This window comes from Psittacula echo (assembly GCF_963264785.1).
Source record: "Psittacula echo genome assembly, chromosome: 1".
NCBI classification, from domain to species: domain Eukaryota; kingdom Metazoa; phylum Chordata; class Aves; order Psittaciformes; family Psittacidae; genus Psittacula; species Psittacula echo.
Window position 1 is genome coordinate 76,968,251 of NC_137735.1, and position 11,740 is coordinate 76,979,990.

At 39.5% G+C, this 11,740-nt stretch overlaps 1 pseudogene across 1 annotated transcript; it reads left to right on the forward strand.

The window, feature by feature from the left end:
- The first annotated feature begins 3,929 nt into the window (after window positions 1–3,929).
- Window positions 3,930–5,653, forward strand: LOC308232889 (annotated as a pseudogene). Its single transcript has 2 exons — window positions 3,930–4,398; window positions 5,529–5,653. The product of its transcript is annotated as an uncharacterized misc_RNA (transcript).
- Window positions 5,654–11,740: the final 6,087 nt, after the last annotated feature.

Consider the following 11,740-nt stretch of genomic DNA (forward strand, 5'->3'; position numbering starts at 1 on the left):
AGGAATGCTGTAGTACTGCAGGGATGGTTGTAATTGGGGCTACAGGAACAGCAGATTAAGGATGACTTTAAGATTTACCACTTACAGTTGGAAATAAGTCCTTTTTATACTGCATTTTATTATTCTTTCTCCTTATCCGGTAAATATAATAGGTTTACTGTAGATGCCTTCATTAAGGGATCTGGATGCCTGACAATTATATTTTGTTAGCTTTTGTTCCTGGAACTGTGCTTTTAAGAGGAAGCATTCCAAAAGAAAAATTATTTCAAAGAAAAGGCTTTCCATTCTGCCAAGGTGCTGTGCTGCTTCTGTTTACTAAAGAGTGCCAAACATCAAATTGGCAGAGTATCTTGGGGCTTTTCTTTTTGAAGGTGTAGGGGGAAATTTTAATGCAAAATATGTTTCATAATGGTAAAATATGTAGTATGTTTTTAAAGTATTTCAAGGTGCAGATCCAACACATATCTGATTTTTATGAACTCCATCAATACTATTAGATATGCTGATCAATTTCATACTTATTTTCTTAGCTTTGTATTGACAGTTTCAACCAATCAGAATTAAGATCCATGATCTGGACAACAGTTTATAAATAATGTATGATTTTAACTGCATTGCAGGGAAGGTACATACTAATTTTTATGTGACATGCACTTCGGGCATCTTTTCAGTTTTCTGAAAAGAAAATAATGGAAAACTGAGATTCTTGGGAATGTGGGAGCTGGAAGTTGAAAAAACAAAAAGCAAACGAACAAAAAACCCACCCACATAACCAAACAAAAACCTTTGAAATTTGAGATTAAATCCTGAAATCTTAACAGCACTGCTGTCCTGGCTCAGATTTGCTGCTCTTTGTCAGTTTCTCAGAGAAAAAGATGCTTGCCTTCTTCGTATCCATTTGTAATTGTTTTCTGTCTGCTAAGGCAGCTACAAGCTTGGCAATTTCACCTGGTGATGCTGGTGGTACTCATTATGCAAGTACCTTTTCAGTAGGAGTTAGGAGTCAGTCACTGAAGTACCATCAGATGACAAGACTTTGCATGTGACTTCTTTTTGCCTTAAACTACTGAGAATCAGAGGAGTCTCCAGAAAAGTTAGCTGAGTACAGCTCCTGTTTGTGAGAGTAGAAACAGGACCAAAGTCAGGCATGGCAAGCACATGTCTTATATCCATGCCATCATGATCAGCAACACTGGTGCAGACTCAGCCACAGAGGTGTTCAGGCCAAATGTTGCCTTCAGTTTCACAGTCTAACTTCGCAGTAGATCCAGCAATTAAGCTGTTCTGCAACTCCCAAGAGCTCCTCAACCTATGTTTTACAAAGTTTGTCTGAAAGTGTTTTAAAATCTCTCAACAACCAATTCCAAACTCAGTCATCAGGCTTAAAATGTTTCTGTAACTTCTGTAAAGTTGATGGTCTGAAACTAACTCAGAGAAGACAGCAAGACTTGTTACAAGCAGGGCAAGTGTCTTTATATGTAGTGTACAGTTCATACGTTTTTAAGTCAGGACAGTGTGAACTCTTAAAAATAAACAAAGAAGAGAGCAAAATTCCACCAATTAAAGATCAGCCTTAAAATGGTAAACACTGGTAAACAAAGCTGAGAATAATCAGTAGGGAAAGTAATTTTTGGTTTAAAGAAAAATAAACTCCAGGTCCTACCTGTAAACAACTTCAATTTTATGCATGCTTGGTCTACTGATAGGGGGTTGCAGTTCCAAGGCAAGACTGGACTAATTGAAGCACAAGTTCAAGTATGCTTCAGCAGAAGGGTGGTCTACAAAATAAGAGCTTCTAGAACTAGAAACAAAGTTGAACAGAAAGAAGAGTATTTGAACTATTTTTCTTACATCCAGGCATGAGCTGTATCTAGCCTGTGTTTAGTAAGTATGGCTTATGTATCTTTTTATGCTGAAGTAATTTTAAACTGGACACAAAAACTGCCACCCTGAGAATATCACCTGAGTCTAAAGGTGAAGAAATTGAGGTGGAGTTGCAGCTCAGTAGGAACACTATGGCATGATCTCACAAGAACTGTACTAGCAGGGCACAGTCAATAAGGAAAAAAAAAAAAAAATGGAATCAGGTGGCCAAGTGTTGTCTTAGGAAAAAGTTGCCAGGAAAACACCCTTTTATTTAAAAACCCAGTACAAATAAGGTGGAAAAGCTTCCTTTAGTGCTTCCTTCTTTTTCCACCCTTAAGAAAGACAACAGTTATCAACAATTGACTTGCTTTGAAAACAGGCGATCTGACTGGCAGCCACAGGTGGCCCTGCTGTGAAAACATTTCTGTGGCTAATACTAATAACTTTATGGTCACCTTTACCATCCAGCAAGAAGCACTCTAGAGAAGATTAACACAGTAACTGTTTTATTGCTGACATGTTTCAATTATTTTAAACACCTTTTCTTGAAGCAAATATATAAAGCAAGCACATTTTCTCTTAGATACAAAATAAACAGATGAATACAGATGATACAAATAAAACAAGCCATATTGCACAACTATCTCAGCTTATCAATAAAGAAAAATAGTATAAACCTGTTGCAGGAAAAGTTTATTATAAGAAAACTATTGTCAGAAGTCTTACATCTAGATGTCTCCATTTTTTTTTCTTACCATTTTGCTAAAATTAAGTATTCCATATTTAATTTTTTTTCCTCCTTTGGTACTCTATATAGCTTGTCATCTTGCCTAGGACCTCTGTATAGTACTTCAATATCAATATTCCTTTAGAATCTCAGGTTTCATTTGTCATTTCCTCTAATTCTTTCCCCCAGCTGATAAACTTACTTGGATATAAACTTATTTGGGTATATTTTTTACTCCTATTGGGTTTTTAAGCCAACTGACTCCTTCCAGAAAGGAGAACATGCCCTCTTCTGTAATCATAAACTCTATCCAGAGGTCATAATCTAGAATTTTGTTCTTTTAGTTTATTCATATTTCAGGCAGATTCTTTTGTCTACATGAAGAATATAATCTAGCATAACTTCTAGTTGCTGCTTTCACAGGGCCTTAGAGTGTATCAGCATCCACTTTGTGATAACCATTAACTGAAAAATATTTTGCTATTTTCCCTTGATGAAAATAAGAAATTCTCTTTTTCTTGCTAATAAACAATGTCTTTTCTATCTGTGTCCTGGTTTAGCAGTAGCAGTCATTTTTTCTACTGGTGCAGTGCTGTGTTTTGACTTTCGACCTGGGAATAATATTGATAAAGCCGATGTTTTCAGTTGTGGGTCAGAATGTTTACCCTGACCAAGGACTTTGTGAGTCTCATGCTCTGCCAGGGAGGAGGAGAAGCCAGGAGGAAGCAGGGACAGGACACCTGACCCAAACTAGCCAAAGAGGTATTCCATACCACAGCACGTCATGCCCAGGATGTAGAATGGAGAGTTCCCGGAAGGGCTGGATCAAGGCAGGGTGGGGGTGAGGTACCGGTTGGTGAGCGGTTGTATTCTCTTCCTTGTTATTTCCTTTATCATTATTACTATTAGTGGTAGCAGTAGTGATTTGTGTTATACCTTAGTTATTAAACTGTTCTTATCTCAACCCGTGGGAGCTACATTCTTTTGATTCTCCTCCCCGTCCCTCCAGGAGCGGAGGGAAGAAAGGTGGGGGGGGAAGTGGACTGCGTGGTTCTAATTTACGGCCTGGGCTTAAACCACGACAGTTCTTTTTTGGCGCCCAACGTGGGGCGGGAAGGGTTGAGATAACGACAGATCTGACTGAGGCACAATGCTGATTTATGGGCTCTCAAAGTTGTTCTTTTTGATACCACAGTTTCTGTATGTCGTAGCTTGCTTGGAGCCGGTATTCGCTGTGTTAGTGTTTATCAAGTGTGGGCCTTGGGCTAAGGTTCTTGTTTCATTGTACTTTATGGTAATGGTTTGTAATACGGGGGGGCTCCGGCAGCAGGGCGGGATGAACGTGGCCGTGGACTTGTACCTGGCTGTCCCGCTGCTCTTCACCGTCCTGGCCCTCGTCCTCGCGTCCGTCTTTGTGAGGCTGCGGGGAGCTGAGGGGGAGCGTCCCCGGGAGCCGGCGGCGGCCGAAGCGGCCTGGGAGAGCGGCCCCGGGGACCAAGCGGTGGCGGGAGCGGGGCCGGAGGCCGGGAAGGAGGCGGCTGCCGAGGAGGGGAAGGAGGCGGCTGCCGAGCAGCGGGAGGAGGCGGCGGAGGAGCCGAGCCCCACAGCCGAGCCCAGCCCCGCGGCGGCCGAGAGCATTCCCCAGCAGCCGTCTGCCGAGCCCCGTGAGCCTGAGCCGCAGGAGGATGCATGAGACCACGCAGCACTTTCCAGCAAGGCAGAGGAGGAAGATCTGGACTCAGAAAAAGAGAAGCTGGTGGTGAGAGAGCCTTCAAGCACAACAGCTACACTAGCCCCAGTGACAAGTACAGCAGCATCATTTGAGAGTTCTGAAGGTTTTGAATGGCCTTTGGGTACCCTTGGGACCTGCCTGCTGATTGTGATGGGGATCACCATGTTGGCACACACACAAAGTGTGTTCTACCCACGACCATTTTGTCTGATCCCGAGAGTTAAGCAGAGTCAGGTTTGGGTCTTGTCTGGGTTTAGACAATACAGGGGGACCGAGAGGTTTTCCCCAAGGCTGGACAGCCATGAGTGTCACGGTGTGTGGGACAGTATGGGCGAGTATCTAATCCACTGGGCCCCTCCAGTGCTTTGGAAGCGTCGGAGATGGAAGGCAGCTGTGTGGAGACAAGTTGCAGAGACTGCTGCAGGGGAGGGTGAATTATTTTGAGCCTGATGGGCCCATGACACTTCAGGCCATCAGGGCAGAGATGCAACATAGAGATGGACTCATGATCGAGGGGTGGACTTTGCAATGGGCCTCTCCTGCTCTGAAAGACTGTTACAAGTGATGGTATATTGAAAATGTGGGATCTGAGCATGACATGAATGGTATGGAATAAGGGGTGGATACTGTCCTGGTTTAGCAGTAGCAGTCATTTTTTCTACTGGTGCAGTGCTGTGTTTTGACTTTTGACCTGGGAATAATATTGATAAAGCCGATGTTTTCAGTTGTGGGTCAGAATGTTTACCCTGACCAAGGACTTTGTGAGTCTCATGCTCTGCCAGGGAGGAGGAGAAGCCAGGAGGAAGCAGGGACAGGACACCTGACCCAAACTAGCCAAAGAGGTATTCCATACCACAGCACGTCATGCCCAGGATGTAGAATGGAGAGTTCCTGGAAGGGCTGGATCAAGGCAGGGTGGGGGTGAGGTACCGGTTGGTGAGCGGTTGTATTCTCTTCCTTGTTATTTCCTTTATCATTATTACTATTAGTGGTAGCAGTGGTGATTTGTGTTATACCTTAGTTATTAAACTGTTCTTATCTCAACCCGTGGGAGCTGCATTCTTTTGATTCTCCTCCCCGTCCCTCCAGGAGCGGAGGGAAGAAAGGTGGGGGGGGAAGTGGACTGCGTGGTTCTGATTTACGGCCTGGGCTTAAACCACGACAATCTGTTTTATGATTAATCCTTGACTGAATTCTTCCTAGCACTAGAAATACAGAAACCAGATCATAGTACAATATTGCAGCTTCACAATCACTTGATATGCCGTATCACAGAACTTAAATATAAATGTGATTTATGCTGGCAACCATTCTACCAGAAGAATTGATGATAACAAATGTAGCAGCTACTCAAAGTTCTAGTTATTTTTTCATTAGATATTCCTTATTTTCCCTTAAAACATGTCGAAGTGTAATAGGACAAAGTGGGTGAAGTCAATTTTATAAATCTAGTAAACAAATTCATTTCAGAGTTGACATATTTTCCAAATGTACTTTCTAAGAATATTTTCTAAATGTTTTCCACTGTTGTACTGGTTAAGAGTCAGCTAGACATCCTACCAGGGGGATATACTATGTTGTAAGCGTAGTAGATCTGTAGAGTTTATGGGCTTTTTGATTTATAGGAGTTGCCTGCATGTTTTCTTTAATGAAAGTATCTGACATAAAAAAATTTCAGGTTGTGCCACATAGCTATAATTTCCTTCTTGGCTAGTAAGCCAAACATTTTTGTTCTGTTGATACTTTTTGCCAGTGATGTAGGGGTTAAACTTGTGAGATGCAGGTTAAGTTGTAGGTTCCTTGTGAGATGCAGGTTAAGTTGTAGGTTCAAGTTCTGCCACCTCTGGCCTGGGAGGTAACTTTTGTGTGATGAGGAAGTTAGACATCCAGTACATCTACTGCATTCCAGTTTTGTTGGAGATAAACAACTTTTCTGCATGCACATAACACTATCTGCATCTCCTAAATGGAATTTAGACTGCAGCTTTGCTACAGGCTTCATAGACAAAGAATAGCCATGATACCCCAACTACTGTGTCTCTAGTTCCCTCCTTAATGCAGCACTAAAACAATCTGCAACTGCTATGTCACTGAGAGATGGGCTTTCTCTGTGTCTGCCTGCCTGCGCTCCCACAGTCCCTCATTGGAGTCATAGTGCTGAAGCCTCTCTTGACACACTGCCATGACAGAGGAAGGATGAAGAACATCACCCCTCTAGAAGCTGTTCTCCTTGCTGAGTTGCTGCCTGGAGTAGAAAGGACCCGTATAATTTTGTATCCCTTTCTCAAGTCACTATGTGGGCTGTAGTACAGGTTTGAAAGGTGATCCCAGAGGCTGGCAGACCTGAGCTAAAAATCCTCTTACTTGATGCAGACATTATGTATGAATGCCTATGACCAGGCACCTTATCTTGTTTTACCAGAAAATGGATAAATGATACTCTTGCTGCCCTGAGAAAAAAGTTGTGAACATGTGTTAGAATCGCTTGAGTTGAGATGAGGTGATCCTGGAAACTTCAGCACAGTTCCAAGACAACTGTCATCCTGGGTGACAGTGGTTTGTTTCCCAGACACTTGTTCGTCTGGGTGCAGTTCCTATTTGTAAGTGTTTTGGACTAATGTCTCAAAGTCTGGAGGAACCTTCAGTCCTGACACAGGGCAACTGTGTTAACCTTGCTTTATCCTTGGTTGTTTGGGGCAAGGCATCTCCTGTACTGATGGGTATCACTAAGTTTTAGGCCTTGGTGTCACAGACATCATAAAGAATAGTATTTCATGAGGTAGGAATATGTCATGCAGTGAATATGCTGTTATTTGGTGTAGTAGTTTTTAATTCTTCTTCCTTAACATACCCCTGATTCTATGCTCACAAGAATATTTTGCTTTAAATGAGAATAAATTAGGGGAAATTTATTTGTGATTTAAAGCAGCTGAGCTCTCCCTTAGTGGCAAAGTTCCTGTTCACTTCAGAGAGAGCAGGCTTGTGTCGCCTTTCAGAGGCATGCAGCATATTTCAGTAAGTACACATTACATAACTTGTCCCACATTTCTTTCTCTTTTTAGTATCCCAGTGTTAGGAAAATTATGTTCTCATTAATCATTATAGCTTCTCATCTTATTCTGTGAAAAGAAATTACCTCTGCTGCCCTTCCTGCACAGGAACATATTTGAATCTAAACAAGTATATATATGTGATTAGCTCAGAGAAGGGAGTATCAGCTAATGGGGGCTTTGCTTCTGCAGAAGTATGAAACCAGGATTTGTCTCTGTACTCAGTGGATTGCAATGCTGTGTGGTAGTGTCACTTGCCAAATAAGACTTTCTCTTCAGCACATGCATAGCTTCTTAGAATGTCAATGGAAACTGTTGCATTTGCTGCAAAGAGACCTGCAGTTGAGTATTAAATGTAATGCTGAATCCTACAACATATTGTATCTTGCCTGCATGTGAAAACATTTTGGCTGGAAAAGCCGTACTTGCTAGAAAGCACCTGTATAATTGGGAAAAACCAGCAGGCCTCTAAATTCCTGTTTAAGACTGTCACCAACTTTGCAGAAACTCTTTTTAGAAAACATTTAAAATCTAGATGCCTAAAATTACATGTGCAGCACCATATTCAGGCTACAAAACAGTGGTCTGATTTTAAGACATGATGGGCATTTGTGTGTTTTACTGTTTATGAGTCTCAGCACTTCTGAAAAGTAAGTAATTTTTATTTACATATTTTGAACATGAATTTAGTGGCTTAACTTATCCAACACTATAAATACAGAGGCTAGGTTATTTTTAGACTTCACAGTGTGATACTCGGTAAAAGGACTTTTGAAACAGGGATTATTGGTTACAAAGCCACAAACTTGGACCAACATTTTTCAATAACTTGATTTGTTTTTATTCAGGACATTAACTGGGAAGACTGAGATAGCAAGTTAAAGGCTGACTGCAGATGATCTTATGGGAACAGATCCTGTATCTAGAGGTTTTCTTCAGTTTTCTTCAGTGAAGAGATCTGAGGAAAAGTCGTCCTCAGGATAGATTGAATTTTCTTTTAAAGTACTTGTAAGAAATTAGTACTCTATATAGTTTGAATTCAGGATTACTTGTACATGGAAAATCAGTTTCATATTTGGCCCCTGAAGAGAGATGAGTTAACATTCATAACCGGCTCTTGTGGAACAGCACGTTATAGTTTAGAAAATAAATATACAATGCTAAGAAAGAACAGAACTTTCAGTACAAAATACGTTAATTTCATTTGGACCAGTACTTAAGAATTAAACTTTTCTGCTAACTTCTTCAATTTTGTGGTGAGAAATGAAATCCTTATGTACTGGATGCAGCAGAGATTAAGAAGTCATCTAAATAAACTTTCTGGTCATCTTCAGCTGACCATCATGTGACCAAAACAACTGATGTTACTTTGCAACCATGCAATATTTGCTGACTTTATAGGTATTGAATGTCAGTTAGCATCTGGGCTTGTGGGACAGGGACACCTGGATGTGTTTTAAAAACTTTCGGTGATTATTTGTTTAATAAAGTAGCAGAATTACTGTTTATTAGTAAGGTGACACTTCTAAAGCTCCAAGTCTACCTCTGTCATTTGTGAAAGTTTTCAAGGTATTTTTGCTTAGGCAGACGCAATATTAGCAGAGAAGTAGTAGGATCTGTTGGTTTTGTGGTTTATCCAGAATCAGAAATGAGATGTAGACCTAATTTTAGATGTTATAGTCTGACTGTACTTGTTTTTCGTTTGATGTTTTCATTATCAAAGGAACTTAAGTGTTTCTGTTTTGTTACAGTTTATTGTTTGCTGAGGAAAAAGATATGCCTTTGCTCACTAACAAACTGGTCTCCATGTGAAATTGGAGATTCTTCTTTTAGAAATTAAAACTCAACTTGAAAAAGATTCAAGACTATTTTTATCACCATTAAAAAAAAAAAATCCAACCAAAAAACAAACAAAAAATTCAATCATATTTGGGCTTTCCCTCCGCCCCATCTATCTCGTATGTAGGGAACTGATTTCTACAGTCAGTGATGCAAATCATTAGCAACCAATTTTAGTTAATTTTCTTTAAATGGTACTGATAATGTTGCTGTTCTGCTTTGTGACATTTCCAGTGTTTGGGTATTTCCAGATGATCCCATTAACTTCTAAGTTAATTGCAATACTTCATGGCTGAAATGTAAAAAGCCTGTAGTTAAGTAGATTTTCCTTTTGTAAAGGTAGCATAGAAGTACCATTTCTGCATTGCTGTTTCACCAAGGTGTGTCATGACCTTATCTTTCAGCAGTTCTAACATTGTTCCAAAACAACTTTAAAAGGCTCTGCTTGTCAGTACCTAATCTTATTACGTGAAGCTGAATACTATATCATTAGCTTGAGCAAGTATAAAATTTAAAACTGTAACACATCATAACTGAAGAAATGTTATTATATTATACCCCCCAACTATACCTTTCAGTTTGATCGCTCTGAAGTGCAAAGTACTGCATTAGTTTTCATTGTGTAGAACACATGTAGTATACTATTGTGCAGTTGTTTTGGGGATAATTTCTAAATTTGTGATTAATTTTTGGCATTTCTTCCATTCTTTCCTTTAGCTGTTATTAGACTCATGCACAAAAGATTCCCCAGGAAGCAGATTGCTATAGCAAGTACATATTTTACAGTATTTTTGAAAGGTGTACGATAGGTTGGATACTATTCTTTACCAAGTATAAGCAAAAACATTGGAGGTAATCCTTGCTAGATTACTATATCCAGATTGCACTATGATCAGTCTGCCCCTTTAATATTTTTTATAAAAAGTAATTTACTGCATTCAAATAATCATGAATTGAAGTACATAACTTTTAAGCATTGAGAATCAAAGGCCAAATTTTGATCCATAGTTCTATCTTTGTGTAGATGGCTGCAAGAAGAAATATTTCAAAATATAAAGAATATTTCACTCTTGAGATATGCTTTATTCCATCTTAATGTTGCTGCTCTTATTTCTTTCTTCACAGATTCACTTTGTTTAGAAACTTTCCATGACTTGTGAGCTTGTTAGATGATTAACAGAAAGCAAAACTCCTACCATCTCATGTTTTCCACTTTACAAGAGTCCAGCCATGCCATAGATATTTTCCATTCTTGGTCTTATATTCTACAGATGTGGAATTACACTATATGGGAATGCATTGTGGAATTGTGCATGTGTCTTTTACTTCACTGAGTTAATTTCTTTATTACTTTAGCTACATTGAATGTGGGCATTGAGCCCAGTGGAGTTAACACTTGAAGTACCAACTGTTTTCTACTCCTTAATTCAGATAAAGCTTATCTGTCAAATCAAACAGAAACTGCCAGCATTTGCAGGTTATTTACTTTTTCAAATTCCTCTTTTCCTTACGATCGTGAACAGAATTAAAAGGGTCAGGAAACTGTTGAATGTGAAGGTCTGGGACTTCAAGTTTTCGTAATAGTTCTATCCCCCTTGAAAAATATATTGCAAAAATAAACGTCACTGGTGCAGAACTTGGGGCTTTTTTGATTGGAGAGATAGGAGTGTAAAACTCGTTTCCCTGGAAGTGTGGACTTCCTTTCATCTTAACCGACAGATGCTATTCTTCAACATCATTTCAGTGGGAAAAAGAGATAGATATAATATAGAGAGTCTATACATAAATACAAAGGCTTAAAGTTTTGGTGTGGTTTGGTTTGGTTTTTTTTCCCTAAGGAAGTATTTATCTTGATGCTGTGATACTTGGATTTGGAATAAATATCCATGTTCTGTAGGTATAGGAAGGAAGAGGCATGGACGAGCAGTATCTTAGGGAGGACAGATACGATAGTTTTGTTTTTTTCCCTGTATTGTATTTGCTATTAGAAATTTAATTAAAATTAACAGCTGTGTAATATGTTACCCTATTTGTAAGTGGAAGATAACTTGGCCATGTGTGGCAAGGAAGCTGGAAACACCAATGTCTGCATGATTTTTGCTAGTCCACATGATGCATTTTAATTACTCCAACTGCCTTCTCTTTCTCCAGTCTGCATTATGCCTTAGTGTGTTACTCTTATACTGTGTGTGCAGTGGCTGGAATTTGTGGACATGTATTCACATAAACTTACTGTACATTTGTCACTTATTCTGACAGGCTGTTCCTTGCTATTTTGCTTTTACGAAAGATTTGTTAGCAATGGATATGTTGTTTTCCATTCATGTCTCTTTTTTTTCCAGAAGATTTTTGTTTCCAGAAATTAGCACTGGTAATTCATTCAAATGTTGTTTTTTTTTCTTTAAACTTTTTGTTCGTAAAAATACCCTGCCAGCAAACTGATCTTATCTACATTTATTATCAATCTGTGTGTTTAGAAGCAGAAGTTAACTCTGCTTTGTTGAGAAAGTGGCAAGTTTGTAAAAT